Consider the following 22,997-nt stretch of genomic DNA (forward strand, 5'->3'; position numbering starts at 1 on the left):
CCAGCTGGGCCTGGATCAGGTAAGCCTGCGCTGGCCCTTTAAAAGCCCGCCCTCAGTTCCCGGAAATCCCCTGCGGGTCTCCTGGACTCCAGTCCTGCCAGTTACAAAGCCAGCTGTTTTGGGGGCTCCACTCTCAGGTTCAGGTCTTAAAAGCTGGGGTGACAGCTGTGGGGTCTGAACCCTTCGCTCCTCAGAAAGAAGGCCCTGGTTTTGAGTGAGCCCCCTCCTGCCTGTGGTGGGGTTTATGGTGAGATGGTGTCTCGTCCTCGCCCACCGGCTCCCAGTGGCTCCTCCCCTGTGCCCGAGGAAAGGCGTGCCTCTGCTGGTTAGTTTTTAGAGGAAATTGCCCTGTATGCAGCTACAGATTTGTGCTGCGTTGAGTAGGAGGTGACTTCAGGATCTTTCTGCATTGCCATCTGAACCAGAACTTACGACCTTAAAAGAGGTAAGCAATGATTCTTTAAACAAACAAACAACAAATAAATAAATTGCTGAGAGGAATTGAGAGGAAGAAAGAGATAGAAACATCAATGATAAGAATCATTGTGTACTGGGGGTCGAGCCCACAACCCAGGCATGTGCCCTGACACAGAACAGTCACCTCCTGGTTCATAGGTCTATGCTCAACCATTGAGCCATCCCTGCTGGGCTGACTATTTTCTTTTATTTCCACCCTTCACCCCAAAGAGAAAGGGGTGCAGGTCCTGGATCATGGCTAATTTTTACTAAGCACTTAAGGATGAGCCCTTCACTGTGCTGAGTGGTGTCCATGCGGTCCCCCATTTAAGCAGCTTGGCTTTAAGAGGTAAATGCTCTTATTATGACCCTGTTGCAATGAGGAGTCTGGTGCTCAGAGGCAGTTGGTGACTTAAGCTGAGAATTGCCTAAGCCAGTCTACTGCTGTAGCAGCCAGTATGGCCCCCAAACCCCTCTCTGTGAACTCATGTTGACTTACGGCCAGAAGTGTCTTTGAGCTTCATAAGGATGGAAAGTTACTGGGCAGGGGCTGAATCCAGCTATGGTGTAATTTTGAATTAGCACTCAGTCCCTGCATAGGAATATGGTTTAAGGTAGGGGTGTCGAACTCAATCAGAGAAGGGGCCAAAATCTAAAATCCAGCCTAAATCGCGGGCGGAATGGTTTACTGAACAGTCATAAACTGACAATGTCATAAACTGACAGCGGAGTGCAGTGATGACAGCGCAGTGCGGGCCACATTGCAAGGCCTGGCGGGCTGGATTTGGCCCGCGGGCCTTGTGTTTGACACATGTGGTTTAAGGGAAGTCTATGGCAGTGTTTCCCAACCTTCTCTCATGATGAGAATCACCTAGTGGAGTTGTTAAAACACAGATTCCTGAATCCCAACTAAGAAGTGCTAAACTAGAATTTTTGAGAACATATAGGTAAAATTGCATACCTAACTTAGTGCTCTGTATATAACATCTGTGTTAGAGCACTAGTTAAGTATACAATTTTACCTATATGTTCCCAAAAATTCTAGTTTAGCACTTCTTAGTTGGGATTCAGGAATCTGTGTTTTAACAACTCCACCAGGTGATTCTCATCATGAGAGAAGTTTGGGAAACACTGGTCTATGGTATGTTTAGGAAAATGTCAACAAAATGGCTTCAGTTTTTCTTTTTGTTTGTTTGTGTTTATTTGTTTTTTGCTTTGTTTTCTTCTCAAAAATGAGTGAAGCAATCTTAATAGAGTTTTCAGTCAACACTCCTCATGTCATTTCATAATGTGCCCTTCTGCTATATACCTTGAATTGTTTTTTCCCCACAGAGGGAAAGCAAAAATGTATGGCTGTGTCATGCATAAAGCTTAAGTGGGTGGAGACATTTGGAAGGATTGTTCAGTCTTCCTTTGTTCTGTCATGTTTCATTTTGTTGTTGTTTCTACATCTTATTCTTAAATGAAACACACCAAAAAAAAAAAAAAAATTGTAACCATTTTCTTGTTTTACTTTCTCAAGTTTTTTAGAGACCTGATCTATATACAAAACCAGGGAGTAGAATATGTACTTAAAACTTTTGCCTGCTGTAGCCTGGCCCTCTGAACATAACAGTGATACTTAAATACTTGTCTCAATATTTCCTAATGTTGAGAACTAACATTTTTTAACAAAAACTATAATTGTTTATACTCCAGTGGTTTAACTAGAATCAAGTTCAAAATATTTTAATGGTATAAATAATTATGAGCCCTCTTTTCATTGTTAACTAGCTGATCTCCTCTTTTTAATTTCCCCCAAAATTTTAGGGAAAAATTGAGTTTATCATTAAAATCACACTTGTGTTTAAATACTTGTAAAATTTTCCTCCACATAAGTTATAAAAATTAAGGGATTAGCTGAGTTTGCAAATATAGTTCTTTATTTTCTTTAATTTACAGGTTTTTCTTTTATTTATTATTTTCAGCTATTACTCAGGCATGACCTTTTGTGATACATGCTCCCAACCCCTTTATACACACATTTACTTCTTTGAACCATAGGAGCTTTCTCTGACTTTCCACATTCTAGCCTCTGCTACACCTGTAAGTGTAGATTTGAAAATTTGGCAGAGCTTAATGGCTTTGACCAAGAATTTATTGGTTTTTGTTTTGTTTTTTTAGCTTGAATTATGTATATCAAAATGGGGAACTTGGAGCATTAGGGCCCAAGTTCTACATCATATCTAGCAGAGTTTGTTGGAAACAGTTAAAATTATACAGAGCCAATACCTCCTCATTCATTACTCTCAGTCAGAATAGGCACTTCTTATACATACTATCCACAAAGGGGATTCACTATTGAAAGGAATATTATGAATACCTGCATGTTTATGGGAAATTCCTTGTGCTCTTGGGGATTTGAGAGCAGAAGTCACTTGCTTTGGGATGAAATCTGGGGAAGCAGTGAGCCTGGCGGTGGAGTTGAGATGGCTGTTTGAATTGAGTTCTGGACCATTCTAGCCATTGAGAATGGTGTCATGAGAGCCCTGGCCAGTTTGGCTACATGGTTAGATCATCAGATCCCAGACTGAAGGGTCACAGGTTCAATCCCAAGTCAAGGGCACATATGTTGGTTGGAGGATTTAAAAAAATGTCATGAAAAAAGCAGAAAGTTTTCTATTTTATTCAAGAGTGGCATAAACTTGACAGAGCCCAGTATACTCATCTGACCTTGAGGTTGAGCATATGCAGGAGCACTAGACTAGAGCTGACTACTGAAGTCCAGGTGGGATGTATGTCTCTGAGGACAACAGAGTGGGCTGATGATGAATGAGAATCAGGTGCCATCTTCTCCCAACACCATAACATTATGTATCCTTATGCAGGCTTTATGCAACCTTGGGAACAGGTGGGGAGAACCCCTAGATAGACTGAAATTGGCCTCAATTGGCTGAGATTTTAGAGCTTTCCATATGGTGGAATATGGGCTTAAGATAAAAATTAAGTTATAGGAAGGCAAAATTGCATTTACTCCGCAATTGATCATGTGACTTGAAATTAACATCTGCTAGATAGTATTTCATTCATACTATTCATAGAAATGTTGATACCTGTTTTGTGGAAGATGCAGTGCTAGCACACTGAGACGGAAATTTTACTACAGAGACAATTAGATTGAAGGACAAAGTAATCTATTAAAATGCAGAAAGGATTTTATGACTTTTATTGTGCTTTCCCTCCAATATAAATTCTTAATTTTATTTTGACTTAAAATAACCTTTATAGTTAATGGTTTTGGATTAAAGGGATAATTATGTAGGTATGAAGGAGATAGGTAGAAAGTAAGTAGAGTTTTTAACACACACCTTCAATCATCCTTTTTCCCTTTTTCAGTCACATTTTTAGAGTTTATGAATAAAGGCAGAACTCAATTCCTGATGCATTGAAAGGAATGGAATGTTTAGACTCGTATCCAATAGGGCCCTGTCAAGGAAAACACCTTGCAGTGAAAATAGGACTCAACCTAACTCAGCAGACTTCAGCTCTGACACTCTCTGAGTTACACTTCAATCTTATTTTCCCCACACTCCCTGGGAGCACCCACTGACATATTTATAAAATAGCATTTCTAGACTAAGTCATGGCTTGCAGGTATATTTCATGAATCCTTAAACTTCCAACAAGGTGCCTCCTGAGCTTTTGCAGTGGGACATGAAGGTGGCCAAGGGGAGGTGGTAAGGAGCCATCTGCATAACTTTTCACCTGAGTAGTCACTTATTCAAAACACAAGAGGCCCAGTGCATGAAATTCATGCATGGGGGGGTAGTGTCCATCAGCCCAGCTGCACCCTCTCCAATCTGGGACTCCTTGAGGGATGTCAGACTGCCCCTTTAGGCCCAATCCCACTAGGCATTGTGACATTATTTTGAGTTAATAAAGCTATTGTAATAATCATAATTTGCATGCCTTTTTCCATATGAACAACTATAAACCTACTTTTGTCCACCCCTTTATGTGCTGTAAATAATTTTCTTCATCTCACCTTGCCTTTCATTTTCTTAATAATAACTTAAGAAAAATAGAGTCCAATATATTACTTTTTATGGTTAGTGCTTTTTTGGTATTTTCCTAAGAAATCTTTCTCTATTCTTTATTTTCTTTCAGAGGTTTTGGAGTTTTAGCTTTTTGTTTCCTTGTTTTGATCTATGCAGCATTTGAAGTTAGCTTTTGTGTCATGTGAGGTGTGGGTTGAAGTGTTGTTTTTTTTCAAATGGACATACAGTTTTTCCAGAAACATTTATTGAAAAGACTATTTCCCCCCATTTAATTATCTTGACAACTTTACCCAAATTAATTGGAAGTATAAAAGTGGTCTGCCATTGTTCCATTGATCTGTGTGTTTATACATGTTGATGTGTTTTGATTTCATTTTTAAAAATATATATATATATTATTGATTTTTAAAAAAAATATATTTTATTGATTTTTTTACAGAGAGGAAGGGAGAGATATAGAGAGCTAGAAACGTCGATGAGAGAGAAACATCTACCAGCTGCCTCTTGCACACCCCCTACTGGGGATGTGCCCGCAACTCAGGTACATGCCCTTGACCAGAATCGAACCTGGGACCTCTCAGTCCGCAGACCGACGCTCTACCACTGAGCCATACCGGTTTCGGCTTGATTTCATTTTTCCCCTCATTTTAATATACTATACTTCTTGTCATTTTAAGAATCAGGGCATATTTAGAAATATACTGTTCAATTTCCAAATATTTATGGAATTTTCAGACATCTTTTTGTTTTGGGTGTTTAATTCAATAGTGGTCAGAGAACATATTCTACATGGTGTCAGTTTCTTTTTATTTACTGATATTTACTGTATGATTCAGCCTGTGGTCTGTTTTAGTGGATGGTTCACAGCAATGAACAAGAGTGTGCATCCTTCTGTTGTTTGCTGGGGTCTTCTGTAATGCCAATATGTCTGGTCGGTTGGTAATGTTTCAGTATTCTATACCCTCACCCCTTTCATATACACTTATTTTTCCATCACTACTAGAAAAGTATTAAAGCCTGAAACCATTAGTTTTAGTTTTGTCTAGTTCTTCTCTAATGTCTACCATTTTCTTGGCTGCATGTAGTTTGAATTCCTAGTGTTAGGTACATAACACATTTAGAATGTTTGCTGTCCATAACATTTTAAAATTTTTCCATTATGAAAAACCCCATTTTTTTCTGGTAATATTCTGGGATCTGAGGAAACTTAAAAATAATTTATTAGTGTTTTTACTGTATACCTTTAGAAAATCCTTTTATCATTTACCTCCATAGGCTTTATTTGTAGTTAATTAATTTTTTTTGTACTTAATGGCTTTATATAGACAGTATTCTTTATAGACAGCCATATGGTGGGATATAGTGGATACTGTGCTATGTCACTCAAATCTCTTTCACTGAAAGAGTGATAGCCCCAGCTTTTGAAAGAACTGTGGCTGGTAGGCTTTCCATTTAAGCTCCTCCAAAAACTGCAACTGCTCCAGAAGTTTGCCTCATCAGACCTTTTGAGAAATTACATTTCAGGCTCCCATTGACATATCAGGAGAAGGTAAAACTAGTTTGGTTATTTTGCTTCCTTGTAAAATATGCTTTCTTTGGAATCACCTCTACATTCCGCCTTTGTTCTGAGGCTTCCATTAAATTCTATAGGAGATCAAATAATTATCTGCAAATGTTCCCGAATTTGAAGAGGTCCTTGCACTATTAAATGTCCTCGTCTACATTAATGAGTGAAGTGTGACCTTTATGTAAGTTTCATCTTGTTTGAAGTCTGAAACAGATTACAGGTGTTAATCTAGGAAGGGACATATTTTCTATAAAACGTAAGAAGAAAGTGTTCTTTAATGCTATGAAAACCAAATAAACTATTCTTAAGACTGAGCAAGATGAGAATTCCTACTACTTTTGGAGAGCAAGCTTATTGTCAACTGGATGGGAACAGCAGAGTTAAATGTGTACAGCTATTCTTTGCACATGAACTTGTCAGATATACCACACTGTTCTCCAGGGGCAGAGATCCTGAAGGAGCAGAGAGAGGCCAGGAGTATCTTTAGAACAGATTGTTTTTACTATGGAAATGAGGATTGTAAGTGGGGTGGCAAGGGAGAGATATTCCCTTTTGTACAAGATTTTATATATATATATATATATATATATATATATATATATATATATAATCTCACAAAAAACTAGTGAGATTAGAAAGATTAGAGAAAAATTTAATCTAAGACTTTTCCCATTAGAAGAAATATTTGGGGGTTATTATTGTTGAAAACAAAATGAAGAAAATCCTTTAATTCATAGCTACTCATAATGAAGACAATATGGGAGAAATTATAGTATCAAAACATTCCTTAAACTGAGAATTTTCTATATTTTTTAACATTTTGTCCTTGCATTTTGGGCGTCACCTTTGTTCTAATCTATAAGTTTAAAACACACTTTTAATAATACACTTAGTTGAAATTGTACTCTGTTCCAAATTATGCCCAATTTAACATTATCACAGTGTTTTTTAATGCAATGTACTCTACACCATGTTCCAAGTCATACTGTGCAGCACATCTAAGCAGCAGGAATGTCACAGTAAAAAAAAATAACATGGTCAAATTAGTTGGGGGAATACTGAGCTATGAAACTTTTTGAAAGTATTTCAACTTTGAATATAAATTGTGAATCACCTAGCATATTCAAAACTTACTTGACTGCTAAACTTTCTTTTGTAGTCTACTTCATGGGACCATTTTCTTTGTATTGTGCTTTGGGAAATAGTATTTTTCATCTTTTAAAATTATTTCATATACATATGTCATTTTATTCCGTCAAAATTGTCTTCTCAGGTTGGCCCTAGTATCAGAATATGAGCGATGAGAAAATTGAGGTGTGAGGTAATCGCATTGGATTTAAGTCACACGTCTAGAGAAAGCTAGGAGGTGAACTTGTCTTCTGATTCCTACTTCATTAGCCTTTCACTATGGTGTTATTTCTTAAGTATAATGCTGAGTTCATGTATACAGATCAATACAATCAATTGAAAAATGAGATTTTCATCTCTTGGATGATTAGTAACTTTGAGCATGTTTTCATGTCTCTTGGCCTTCAGTATGTCCTCTTTCAAAAAGTGTCTATTTAGGTCCTCGCCCAGTTTTTTTTATTAGATTGTTTATCTTTCATTTGTTAAGTTGTATGAGTTCCCTATAAATTTTGGAGATTAAACCCTTATTGGATAAAACATTGGCAAATATGTTCTCCCATGCAGTGGGCTCATTTGTTGTTTTGTTGGTCGTTTCTTTTGCTGTGCAGGAACTTTTTATTTTGATGTAGTCCCATCTGTTTATTTTATCATTAGTTTCCATTGTCCTAGGAGCTGTAATATTTAAGATATTGCTAGGACATATATCTCATATTTTGCTGCCTATGGATTCTTCTAATATTTTTATGTTTTCCTGTCTTACGTGTAAGTCCTTTATCCGTTTTGAGTTTATTTTTGTGTATGGTATATGTTGGTGGTCTATCTAGTTTCATTTTTTTTTTTTTGCATGTATCCCAACACCATTTATTAGAGAGACTGTCTTGACTTCATTGTATGCTCTTGCCTTCTTTGTCAAATATTAACTGAGCTAATGTCTTGGATCAATTTATGGGTTCCCCGTACTATTCCATTGGTCTACATGCCTCAAAAATTTAAAAATGGAACTCCCACTTAACCCAGTAATCCCACTTCTAGGAATCTATCCTAAGAAATCAGAAACACCAATCAGAAAAGATATATGCGCCCCTATGTTCATAGCAGCACAATTTACAATAGCTAGGATTTGGAAACAGCCTAAGTGCCCATCAGCAGATGAGTGGATTAAAAAACCATGGCACATCTACACAAGTAAATACTACATTGTTGTAAAAAAGAAGGAACTCTTACCATTTGCAGCAGCATGGGTGAACCTGGAGAACATTAAGCAAAAAAAACAGTCAAAGAAAGATAAATATCACATGATCTCACTCAGTTTTTGGAATATAATAAACAGCATAAATTAATGAACAAAAATAAACCCAGAGACACAAAAGCTTCAAGTAGACCATCCAAACTCAGAGGGAAGAGGGGGAAGGGTAAGAGATCAACCAAAGGACTTGTATGCATGCATAAAAGCATACCCATAGACACAGACAGTGTGGGGGGTGGAGGTGAGGGCATGTTCTGGGGGGTAGGAATGGCTGGGGAGAGGTCAATGGAGGGAAAAAGGAGACATATGTCATACTTTAAACAATAAAGAATTAAAAAAATAAATATTTTTGATATATATTTTCTCTTACTGGATTGATGAAGTAGCTTAGAGTCATGAAAAAAGGATTGAATTATAATGTTGTGCACCAAATAGTTTCCTTGAGCCTGAATCTAGTTCATGTCTTTGATTTTGAGATAAGGCATGGAGGTGGCATCAATTTTTTAGAAAAACTGTGGAATGATGAGAATAGAATATCACCCTTTTTTATAAGTATTAGAAAATGTTTTCATTTGATATTTGAAGATGACTTGTTCATTGATACATTTTTACACTAACATTGGTGAAAAACTACTATATAAGAGGTTCTCTATTGAAGATTGTAAAGCAAGTGACCATGAATCTGATCCTGATTTTTAAAGTGCTATTTCTTGTGAAATAGGAATGGAATAACTTGGAAATTCAACCTCTCTAAAAAGTGATTTTATAACTTCAGTGTTAAGGGCTTTACCCATACAATCTTTATCTTCTACTCATAACAGTTTGTGGGTCAGATGTCCCCATTAGTAGAAGCTGGGATGGTAAAAAAAAATTAGCCTGGAGGAAAGATTTTTATTTTTGAACAATTTTTAAAACTTTAGCTGATATTTAAAAAGTTCTCTGTTTCAGGCCCTTTCCATAAAGATATTTATATTTATATTTGTAATGAGTGTTTTTGCCCAGAGTTGCTACTTACTAGTAGCTGAAAATTGTATGGAAATGCAATGGGATTTAAATCTGTTTCTGAGATGATCTATGTCCAAGTAAGTCCTGTAAATTCAACACCCCAAAGCCTATATTTAGCTCAAATATCTGTTTCCACTGTTCTTCTGCAGGAAGGAGCATCTCATTTGGGATTCAAGTTCTTTCAGAGAGAGAGGAAGTAGCTCATATATTTTTGAAGATTTGACATCTTTTTGAGGCCAAAATACAGACAATTGTGTTAACATTTAATTATTTATAGCATTAATTAGTTGAGGAGGATGGGTTGCACACTCAGAACTGTGTTGACTTGACTTCACAATGAGTATATTTAAAGCCAGGTTAGTTTTTGTTAGATAAATGGGAGGTGGAAATGGAAAGTAGGGGGAGTTTGGGAAAGGCCCTGTCATGGATTTGCATTTTAAGCTGTTTTGGTTTCACTTAGTGCAAATCATTTTACTTCTCTTGAGCCTCAGATTCCTGGCCTTTGAAATCAGAGTTAGTAATACCTCCCTCCTATGTTTATAAGGATTAAATAAGATAATGTTTGTAAAGTGACTTACCATGGTGCTTTATACATAGTGGCCACTTCACAAATACTAGCTGCCATTATTGATTTTATTGTTTAACTTGAGAATTCAAATGTAATGTTAAGGAAAATACAATATTGTTTCTTAATCACAAGCAAATGGGCTTCTAAAGGTCCTTGAGTCAAAACTATTCATAAATTATTCTTGTTTTCACTACCTCTGTTCATTGTCCTTACATTCACCTTTAGTCTATCAGTAGCTCTAAACCACTTGCATATTAGATTTGACAAGGGAGCTGCGGACTTTAAGAATCAATATGGGGCCAAAACCGGTTTGGCTCAATGGATAGAGCGTCGGCTTGGGGACTGAAAGGTCCCGGGTTCTATTCCGGTCAAGGGCATGTACCTTGGTTGCGGGCACATTTCCAGTAGGGGGTGTGCAAGAGGCAGCTGATCGATAACTCTCTCTCTCATCGATGTTTCTAACTCTCTATCTCTCTCCCTTCCTCTCTGTACAAAAATCAATAAAATATATTTAGGAAAAAAAAAAAAAAGAATCAATATGGGTACTCAGACCCCCACCTCACACCACTTACATTAGTATCTCTAGGATGGAGCCTGTACATCAGTAGTTTTTAAAAGTTCCTCAAGTGAGGTGCAGCCATAGATGAGAAACTTTGGCCTACAGTCCCTAGCTCCAAGACTGGTTCATCATTTACATAAATTATTTTCAATAGGACAAAATATTAAGGAAATTAGTGACATCTTAGACTGTAACGGCTAATCAGATTCTCTAAATCTCGATTACAGTATGAGCAATATTAGGAACCAGCAATAAAGTCAAGTTTAGAAAATTTACTTAATAGGACATTGGAAGTACAAGAACTGTAAGGAGACAGGGAATTGTCAGTTGGAGATACACTGAAAATATAGGTTACTGATTACAGATAAGCCCTCTATCTTACTATTATTAAAAAATATCGTGATCCAATCTCAACCAAGGCTGACCTCAAACAAAACTTGAACTGGTGACAACAAGCTCTGGGGCTTTTATATGGTTGCATAATTTTTTTCTTCCTTTCTATAAATCATCTGCTTGGAGGTTGATTTGGAGTGTTCTACTTAGCCAGACTGAGAAAAGGAAGAGGCATATTCCACTATCGGATCAATTTGGAACTGACCAGGTGCTCCACTTGTATAACGTAGCCAAAGTTTTCTTTGTCTCTTAAGCCTGGATTTAATCAGTGTTTGTGATCATATTAACACCCCCCAGCCAGTCAGCAGTAGTGGTGGTCATTTAGGGTATTAATCTTTAGGTATTAATCTTATATTGGAGTTATAAATCTGGGCATTCTTAGGACTCTTGTGACAGTAATTTCAATATGGATAGTAAGTGATTTTTTTTTTTTAATTCTCATATGGTTTAGACAGCTGTAATTTTGTATAAAACTTGTATATATTTGATGACTGAAAGAACACATTTCTCTTTCTAGATACATAACATATTATAGTGAAAGTATACATAAATGTATAAATTCTATCTAGATGGCATGTGTAGATAGAATGCATTTCTCTGTTTCTAAAAACTATAAAGCTATAGCTAATATCACTCTTTATTATTCCCTCTGCAAAGATTATATATTGGTCACAATATTAGTAAAAATATATTATGTACTACATTGTACATGAACTGAGTAAGAAAAGAACTATTTGCTTTGCTAGAATCTATATAACTTTTGGATAATTTGGATTGACTATGTTGTACTAAAAAGTATGCAAATAATCTGGTTTCTACTTTCATTGTTCTTTATATCTGACTGAGCCATTTCTTTGACAATATGATTTTATATGGTCGATCCCCTTCTTGTTTGTGTAGTCTTGTCTCACCAGACTGCATTCCCCTCTGCTTCCCATAAAGCAGTAGATTCTACTACCACATTGAGAATATACAGGCGTGGACAAAAGTAGGTTAAATTACCAGCCATCATTACCTAGAAAATAAATCATAAGTAAGGATATGAAATAATAGCAAATAGTACAATAATCTATACTAATAAAAGGGTAATTATGCTAATTACCGGATAGACCAGACATCTTCCGGTCATCCAGACCCCCTTCTGGACAAAGTCATGGTGGCAGGTGCCGAGGCAGAGGTTGTTAGGCCTGCAGGGAGGGTGGTTAGGGCGATCAGGCAGTCAGGCAAAGGCGGGTAGGGGCAATCAGGGATCAGGTAGGCAGGCAGAAGTGTTAGGGGCAATCAGGCAGGCAGAGTGGTTAGAGGCCATCAGGCAGGCTGTCAGGTGAGCAGTTAGGAGACAGTAGTCCTGGATTGCAAGAGGACTGGCAGTTGAACATTCCCCCAAGGAGTCCCAGATTGGAGAGGGTACAGGCTGTGTTGAGGGACCATTCCCCCCTCCCCCAATGCATGAACATTGTGCACCAGGCCTCTAATTAATAAATAATAACAAAGATATACTCTGTTTCCTGTACCTACAACTATTTACCTACTGTATCTTACATGCTTAATGAATTTGAATTGAATTGAATTATGCCACTCAATGTTGCTCTCACTAAATAGTGGTTTCCATGCTGTTAATTTATTTGAAAAGGAAAGCTGTTTTCTTTTTACAGTATATCTTTTTATTATAATTGTACTCGGGATGTGTTAAAAGAATTTCATACATTTTAATGGTATACTCAATTTGCTTATTATAATGGATTGTATTTAAAAGGAGAATTTTGTTCATGAAGATAGCTTAGTTTTATTATATGGACTTTTTAAGACTAATTTTATTAAAAATATTAAATGCAACTTGGAAGAAATAGAGCACACACTGTAGGAAGAAATAGAGTACACACTGTAACTTGCCTCTGTCCACAATGAATTTTAAAGCAAAATATATTGGTGTATTAGGAGGCATCTTTTGGTCTAGTTTTGTTTTTAAAAATTAAAGAAATTCCTGTTACTTTTTGAAATATTGTTGTTGCAAATTACCTCATGAACAGTCAGTAAAAATTATTCAGATTTATTGTGAGTACATTTGTATATTTGCTTTTTTTAGTATAAACTTCTCAAATGCTCATAATTGGGTATTAATAAATATAGTTAAATTTCCAGTCTTTTATCTACTCTTTCTGTCTTTGCAAGCTGTTGTCCTCTTAACAACAGAATAAGGAAAGTAAATTAGTGTAAAGTTTTTGAAGGGCAGTTTGGAACTCTTTACTGAAAGCCTTTAAAAAGGTTCATAAATTTTGGCTCAGAAATTCTTCATAAGAATTTATCCTTAGGTGGTAATCAAAATTCCATAGAAAGATTAATGTACAAGGTCCTTTATTACATCTTTTAACATGCAAGATCATCATGTAAAATGAAAAAGAAAAAAGGTTAAATGTCTAATAACAGAGCTGTTAAATAAATTATGGTATATCCATGTTGTGGGGTACTATCTGCTTTTAAAATTCATACTGTCAAAGAGTATTCCATGGCGTGAGGAAACCTCATAGTATAATGTTTCCTGAAAAAGTCAGCAGTGCAGGCTGCCTGTATCATAGAGTCCTGGTTGTTGTGAGATTGTGGTAGCAAAACAGTGAGTGTGCCATTGTGCGTTTCAGTACATTCAGAAGGAAATGTACTTAAAGTTAGAGATCAGTGCTCGCTGGTTACACAATGAATAATTAAAAATGTCTTTCTTATACTTGTCTATTTTTTAGTTACTATGTATAATTTTGCTATTAGAAAAACGTTACAAAAGCCAGTGGTCCCTGTATAGCTAACAAAGATAGGAACAAGCCCCAAAGACCAACATTTAAAAGCACCATGTTTTGTTGGTCACTAGGAAAACAGTCTGCAAGGTGACTGACTGCTCCATAACCAAGAGAGCAGATCATCCCAGTCAAACAGGGAAAGATGAAAGATAGTCAAACCTTCGCTGACCCCATGCCGACTCAAAGGCTTTGAGTCCTCTCTGTTATCCTCAAGTTCAACAGCCTTGGCAGCAGCACATGTTTGATTCAGATCAAACAACAGAAAAGCTGATGTAGTAAAGTTATAAATACCATAATGTAAAAAAATAATATAAGCTTTTCAGAAGCAATTGGCAATAAACATCATGAGCCTTAAATATGTTCATATTTTTGGACTTAATAATTTCAATGCTGAGGCTAAATCCTAAAGCAATTAAAGTTGAGCACATCTTATGTATAAATATGTTTAGTGAATAATTTTTTTCAAAGTAAAAATATTATATGGGAGCCAAATATCTAATAGGGGAATCATTATATTTATTATAGTGTATTTGCTCGAGGGACAATTGTGAAGATATTAAAATTATGACAATGATTTTTAAAATGCTTAATATATATTAAGTAAAAAAGCAGGGTGTATCAATGAATTTACATAAACAGTTTTAACAACTTCACATAGAGGAACCCTGTATAGAAAAAAGAATGGAATAAAGTATGCTCAAATGATTAGTATGGTTCTACTTGGAGGTGGGCCAATGAGTCATTTTATTTTACTTTTCTATATATTCCAAAGTTTTTTTCTCTAAGTACCCTTTTATAAGGCAAAATAAACATGGCTGAAAAAGATGGTGTCAGAAAAAAACTTATATGATTTTAGAATGAAATATTCCCAGCCTTTAAAGGATGCTCTCAAATGTTCCATGTCACCTTGAGTATGACTTAGTTCTTCCAGTGGATCTGTCTCCATCAGTCCCAAGGCAAGAAAAAATCTACAAATAAGGTTCATGCTCCCAGAAGTCCACACCTGGATCGCCATTTATCTGCCGGTGGTATGGGAAGTAGTATGAGGAGGGGTGGGACTTAGAACACCATTCAATAAGAAAAAAAATTTGTTTGAAAATGAGTTTGGTTGAGAGGTTTCATTTGAATTCTCTGAGACAGCTGTGTGGGAAAATCTCTGCATAAGAAGTAAGCAGAAAGGCAGGGAGAGGCGAAGTGATGAGAACACAGGGATCTGTGAAGAGAATGTGCAATGACACTTTCCTTGTCATGGCATAGCCAAGGGAATATTAAGAGCCGAACTACAAAGAATTTTAAGAGCTGAACTACAAAGGATTCAATTCTTGTTTGTTCATGCTGCTGTGATATAACCTCATCCATGGACTCAGATCTCTAGTAAAAGCCAATTGCAGACGTAACCTTACATTAGTGGTTGTTGTGGAGAATGAAAGAATCGGAATGCTTTCTCCTAGGGAGTGGCTCAGTGAAGGAAAGGGATAATATATATATGGGGCAGAAAGACCAACTGAACTAAGAGGCAAGAATAACTTGAAGCCAGTGATGAGTAGGTGGGATATAAGCCCGCCAAGAATTCCAAGAGAGATTGAGAGATACCCTTTCACATTTGGTTTGTAATAATCCATTTTATTTGGCATTTCGAAGGTCAAGGTGATACCAGTTGACATACTATTTATAGTTGTAAAGGGTAGAATTTATTGTATTATCCTGGGAAGTCAGTAATGATCCCACTGCTAATGAGTAAAATCAGAATGGCTAGATCCTCTTGCCACTGCCATTTTTCTTTTACATAAAAAGAGGTTTCTATCATCACAGAGATAGGGGAGTTTATTTTCTAAAGTTCATTCATTCATTCAACAATATTTTATGCTGTACATCAGACACAGTTATAGGCAGTTGGATTACAATAATTAACATAAATACCAAAAGCCCTGTTCTCATTGGACTTACAACTACTCTACAATTAAAACCTCAAAGAAAAATAAAATACAAAAAAAAAAGGGAAATGCAAACAGACAATTTCATTGCACTTTAAATGCCCATTTTAGAAGAGAGTGATTATTTTGAAACAACATTTCAAGGATTTTACCAGGTCTGGGAAGATGTTAATGTTATATTTCTGCAGCTTCAAGTTATGTTGAACTTTTGCTACCACGTGACATAAGATTTGGGGGTTCTAGAGTTTGGGGCCAAAAGAGAGTTGTAGCCATTTTTCTTTGATCTACAGAATGGCTGGACTGAGAATGATTCTCTAGAAAAAATTTACTTCACATTCTGGTTGCTAAACAGTGGAAGTACTAATAGATATGGATAAGAGATGAGCTATGGAGCTAAACAGTGAAGATGCTGGTCAGAATGGACCTCATAAAATTTTGGGTTTTTTTTTCTCTTAATATACTGATTTCATTTATTTTCAAGCCAAATGGTCAGAACACATGATTAGAAGTCTCTTGATGTCATGTTGAGAATTGGCTGTCACTGAATCATTGCAGTATAGCAACTGTAGACATACAGTTGCATACAAAACAGACATACAGAAGCAAAATCCAACAAGATTGGATTTTAGAGATTGTATGTTTTTGTGACTATTTGGTCACAAGTATTTCATATGGCCTTTATTAGGGAAAAGAAGAGTAGTGGTCTTATTATGCTCTGGAAAAAAAGATTCAATGGTAAAATGAGTTTGGTAAGCCATTTCCATCATGAGGTTCCCAATGCATATTGGTTCAAAGAGGCCCCTAAGACATCCAACAGTAAAGAAACATTTTTACCTTTGCTTAGTCATGAGATTTAATAAATTTTTTGACCATAAAATCTGATTTAGTTTGATATTTTCTTGTTTCAAGAAACATCAATTATTATCCCATGAATATATTTTGAAAATGTTACTCCAAAATGGTTTTATGTTTAAAAGATATATTTTGAAGATAATTTGAAATACATAAATGGTAAATAAAGCTGTATTTGATAGACACTAACAAACATAAACAAAATATTTTTGAGGTCTATGTGGTTATTTTTTTCTTTTGAAAGTCAAAATGATTTGAAACTGGCAAATAGGTTTCTAGGCCATACGTGGCTGATAGCAATTTGTTGCACAAATTTGCACTGGTAGATAATCGAATTTTTATCACTCATTACAAGCTGATTATCCTCTTTGAAGATGCTCTACTTTTCCCCAACTTTGCATCTGAGGCACACATTAGCTGGGCAATTGCTTGCAGTTTTTGTTTTCTATTCTCTAGCTTTTAATGCCATTTGAAGATCCAAAAACTTTTTAAGAAGCAGTAAAGCAAGAAAGCACTATCCTGCTTGCTAAAAGAAAATAAAACCATGTTCAAGGTATGCTTATTCCACCAATTTCATGGATGCTAAAATCCATGAATGGGCTCCATCTCAAGGCCATCTTGAGCAGAATTGCACTGCTTTGCATCTAATGTTGCAAAAAGACTCCACCAGGGAGTCTTTTTTTCTTGGGAGAGTACTTCTTATTACAGATGAGCAGCAGAATTTCCCAAGATTAGCAAATCTCTGTAATGACTTGGGTTTTAGACACCTGACAGGATATGCAAATACCACCCAAACTGCCTCTCTGAAGGAGTAAGAGCATCCGGTGAGCAAAATAAAATAGGCTTTGCCTGTTTACCTCCGCTGCTAATTAAAATGTTATAATTACAAAGCTAATAAATTTAGATGTTTTTCTACATAAGATTACTACCTTTTCTTATTAAAATACTAACCTTTTAAAACCACTACTTTTTCATTTGTACAGAAAGACCATTTGTTCTAGACTAAAGTTCATCTGAAAGGCTGCATTGTGAAAATTAATATCAATAATAAGCTTTCTAAAAATAATCCTTTAAAAGAAGTCAGCTTGAAAGTGAGACCCAAACAGCTTTTACTTACATTTTAATCATATAGGAGACCCAAAGTGAGATTGTTAGAGGTATCAGCTATCAAAATCAAACAAAGATTAATTTAATATACATTAAACTGACATGTATTGATCTTATATTATGGGTTAGACATTATGATAGATGTTGGGAAGAGAGAAAGCAAGTCATACTCTCTTTTCTAAAGAGGGTACAGTCAAGTAGAGGAGAACATACTGTAAATAGGCAACTAGGCATTGCCCAGTCCTAGAGTCGGGAGGGAATGGCAACCTGTGACTATTTCCAGAGGAAGTGAATCTGAATGAGTTTTCAGAAGTGACTGATAGTCAGGTCTGGTGAGCTGAAGGGAAAGGGTATCCCAGGTAGAATGTACAATATGTGCTGTGGGACAGGGTGAGAAGGAAACACGTTGAGTGAGAGGGATTGGCATGGGATGAGGCTCAAAAGTGGGAAGGGCCATATCACAAGGAACCTTGTATTCCAGGCTAAAGAGGTTTTATCCCGTAGTTGGTGAGGGTCATTGATAAATCCTATTTGTGGATCTCACTGGTTGGACCCTAACTAGCACATAGTTATGGTTAGGATGGGTGGCATTCAACGTATTATTAGGTGATAGTGGTGTGTGTGTGTGTGTGTGTGTGTGTGTGTGTGTGTGTGTGAGAGAGAGAGAGAGAGAGAGGGGGAGAGAGAGAGAGAGAGAGAGAGAGAGAGAGAGAGAGAGAGAGAGAGAGAGATTATAGAACTCAGTGATGGAGGAATTTGTGGGGCTTAGTAGTTGAGCAGTGGTGGCATTAGTGAAGAATGTTGCTATTAGACAGACAAGCATACTATAATGCTAGTAGTTACAGGTAGTGTGTGTGTGTGTGTGTGTGTGTGTGTGTGTTTAATTAGAAAAATTGACCATATAGAGCTAAGGGTCAGAGATTTTCTCTGCTTGTTCAAGGAAAGAATGGTGACTGTGTTGAGACAAGAACATGGATGCCCCTGGGAGGTAAAAATGCCTCTTCTCCTGCTTATATCAATCTTTCGTGTTTGACAGACTTGTTTTACTTCTTCAATCATTTACCTATTTTATGTACTTCCAGTTTTATTTCTTTCCATAATGTAATTTTTCCCAAAGTGAAATGTGCAGCTGATTATGGAGTCAAAACTTGTGCTAAGAGTCTTTCACCTTTATTAATCAATTGCTCAGACATTTACCTTCAATTCATTCCTCATAGACCTCTCAGTTTCTTACGCATTTAAAATAATTTTCACCCTTTAATATAGATGAGAGAGAGAGAGAGAGAGAGAGAGAGAGAGAGAGGGAGAGAAAGAAAGAGAGAATAAAACAGTGACCTTTTAATTTATAATACATATGATATAACTTACTTAAAAATGTTAATTCTGCTTGGGCCCCAGGTTATTTTAGTATTCCAGTAATGAATTTTGAGATACCAAGTGTTATTTAGATATAAGGAACAGAACTCAATTTAAAAGTAAAAAGAAAAGGTGATGTGTGTGTTTGTGTGTGTGTGTGTGGGGGGGGGGTGTTTTGAAACATTCTGGAGTTGGACTGCAAACTCAGGGTCAGGAATTGCTGGCAGACACTGTGAGCTACCAGAACCAGGAATTGGAAAGTTAATTGTGCTGATTCTTCCTTCTTGACTCTATGGTCTCTTAGCTGCTCCTCACCATGTGCCTGTTTCAATTCTCCTGTGTCTAAAGACTGACCCTGTTTAGATGTAAACTGGAGGTCCCAATCTGGACTAGAGGCAATCTCTTGAGTCCCAATCCCAAGGAAAATAGCTAACAGGTTCATCTTGAGTTGACTGTTATATTAGGTTACATGGACCAGTTGCCCACTCAGTGGGAGCATTGATCATGATGCCTGAGAAGAGAGAATGGAGAGGATCTCCAAGAATGAAATGTAGGGCAGGAAGAAAATAACTGGTACCAATGAACCTCATTCCTGAACCTGCTGCTACTCTCCCCTCTAGGAGCATCTAACAAATTTCAACTTAACCCTAAGTTCCAACTCTTTAATTTAGATGCTAATGAGCAGTGGAATGACCCAACCATGGACATGAATAAGGAAAAGGTGGAGAACAAAGGTCTAAGGGGAAACTCATGAAGAAATTAATGATCCCTTAAATAACCCAACACTACCTGGAATATGTGTGACCTACTTTCTGCAGGGCAAAAGGGCTCACTCTTCTTCCCAAAGTATTGGAGTGGTTACAAGGACCTGAATTTTCTCCTGCCAAAGTAGAACAAGCTGAATTAGTTCTATGAATCTTTTTTTGAAAACTGCTTGGTACTTAACCTCTCCTCACCCTCTGCTAGCAATTCAGAAGTGGTTATTTGTCTTGTTTCTATTTGGGCTGTTTTATTCTTTTTTTCTATACTGCTTTGCTTCCTTAAAAATAAGGATGTAAGTGTCCCTAGAAACAAATTGTGTAAAATTGAACCCTCCATGCCTTTTTCTGTGGATAAAAGCTTTCTGGAATTTTTTCCTACTTTTAGTATTTGGTTAAGGATAAGGATTATAGGTACAAGAACATTTTCCTTCCTCTTGGGGGAATCAAGGATTATACATGGGAGTAAAGAATAATGGTCTTCTCCTCACACCACTTTAGCTTCAGGTGAAATAGCAATAGAACTGCTGGGCAGGCACAACCATTGTGATGCTGAAGTATTGGTTCAACAATGAAAATATACAAACTAGTTTCCAATGGGTTTGTATAAGTGTATTTTGACATATCATCTCATTTCAGAAACTACCTTCCCTAAATGATACTCTCTCCATTTTATAGTTGTCTGCGTTGACACTGCAGAAAAATAAGGAGAGATACTTTAATTTTTTAAAGAGAACATTCACTAACCTAAATCAATGTTTTTCAAACTCCTGATGCAGAGATATGTCTGAAGCATTAAAAATCCAAGAGTGAGGCTGATTGACCCATTTCTTTGAACCAAAGGAGCTCCATAATCTTGAGTAATTTTATAATCTATATGGAAGTAGATCACTATCGTTCACTGGTCAGTTCATTGACCACATTTTCTGTTACCTTTTTTTTTTTTCCTTTTCAAGTCAACAACATACTTCCAACCCCCTAAAAGCTGCATCCTAAAACTGCTAATTCAATAATATAACTTTCTGACCCAGATCTCCTCTTTTTCCAATGTATTTGTTCAGTAACTCTCATGATGCCTCTTCTTAGGTCTTTTCAGTCCTTTCACCCCCTGCTTCATTTCCCAGCTCACCAGCTCTCTCCTTTCTTCACTACAAATCCCAAGGCCTATCACATCAAAAATCTCTCATTAATTTCATAATTTCATCTTCCCTTTCCTTTTGTAACACCTCTCTAGCAGACTCCTATTCCTGGATGAACAGAACTATCTGCTTTATTTGTACTATTGCTCAGGAGCACAAAGAGAAAATATTACAATAAAACAGGCTGCTGCTTCTATAGAGTCATGGCTTTGAAGTTCAAGTTGACTCTTAGGTATTGTTCAGCAACCTGGGTACATTTTTCTGACCAACCATGTCACTCTCCACATTGACATTTCAACGGGTCTCACTCTTCTCAATTTAAAATTTCATGTCCACTGTCTCACTTTCCTCAGTGTCAGCATATTATTTTACTTTCTATTTACAGAGACAAAAAAATGATAGGAATAAACAAAAGAGAACCCATTCTCAAACATAGCTGGGCTTCTACACATTACCTCTCCTCCTGTTATAGTGGAAAAACTAGCACTCCGGGTGCTCCTATTACGACTTGAGAAATTCTGTCATCTTAGAAACTGAATTCTTTATTATTCTTTTTAAATAATCTAATCTCTTCTCCTAGATTATTCAGAGTGACAATTAAGCATGATCAAATCACCATCACAAAAACATCAACAAATAATCTTTTGTAACATATCTTCTCAGAGGAATTGTTCATACTCACTGTCAAATACTTAACAGGTAGAATTGAATAAATGAATAAATTATTTGAAAATTGATAATTTAACACAAAATATTTAAAAGCATTGAATGAATATTTATGATGGTCCTACTGTACTGTACTAAATGACGGAGATATGGAATATGTAGCCACATTCTCTCTCTATTCTGATGGGCTTGCTGTCTAGTCAGGAAGACTAGCAAATAAACAAATGTTAACAATACAATTTGATATGTGCTATATGAAGGTGTCTGGGTCTATGAAAGCATGTTCATAAGCAATTAAAATTTTCAAACAGTAGCACAGTAGTTTTTACACACAGTATTAAATTAAGACAAATGTGTTTTTAAGTTAAAAATAGAATAAAGTTCTAAAACAAAACAAACAAAAAAACAACTCTAGCATAGTGTGTCCACAAGTTTCAGATAAATTCCACTTTGTGAGATCTTCGAATTTGGGCCAGAAATTGCACAGGGATTTGAATTGTAAGCAGTACACTGCTTTAAAAGTCTCTGCTTGACCATGAACTCTTTTTCATATTTAAATAAAGCCTTAAAAAAAAAATTACCACTATTTCTTTATTCTAGAGTGAGTCCCTGGTTTTGGCCCATAGTTCCTAAATTTCTGTTCAGTTTACCAGCTTTGGTGAACTTTTTTGTATAACAACAAACTCCCCAGGCAGAACAATTAATTACACTGTATTAAAAAAATTACCTGAAGCCATTGGGAGATGTATGAAATCACATAGTATTTGTGATCAGAAAGAGTAAATATATGGATAAATTTAAATAGTGAATGATCAGAATATCTTATGGAGTTTACAAATGTGTACATACTGATATGTTTGTGAGTATGTGCATTTGTAAAGTAATATTTAAAACTTAGATTACCAATAATTGCATCAAATGTAAATGGTCTAAATACTAAGTGAAAAACATTGTCAGAATAAACAAAAATATTAAAATCATTTAGATGTTGCTTACAAGAGAATAACAAATTTAAAGTCATGGAAAGTTGGAAGCAAAATGTAAAATTCACTAACCTAAAAAGGTTAATATTGTAATCCAATAATTATAAATGGTAGAATTTTAAGGTAAGACACATTATAGAGATAGAGATATAATTTACAGTAAAAAATGATTAATGCATCAAGAAGATATATTATTCTATATTTGTGTACCTATTAACATATTTTGAAAGCATAGGAGGCAATAACATGTGGAGATACAAGTTATTTGTATATATTATATAAAATATACTAGGGGATCCCTTAGCCCAGTTTGCCTCCTCTCATAGTTTGCCTCCCACCCTTGAGGGCTCCCAATCAGGGGAAGGCAATCCCCCATCACACCTCTGCTGCTGCCACTGCTGGCAGCACAAGCCTTGGCTGGCCCTAGTTACCTGAGCCTCAGGCGGTCCTGGGT

This window comes from Pipistrellus hanaki (genome assembly GCF_964339955.1).
Source record: "Pipistrellus hanaki genome assembly, chromosome: 10".
In the NCBI taxonomy this organism is placed as follows: domain Eukaryota; kingdom Metazoa; phylum Chordata; class Mammalia; order Chiroptera; family Vespertilionidae; genus Pipistrellus; species Pipistrellus hanaki.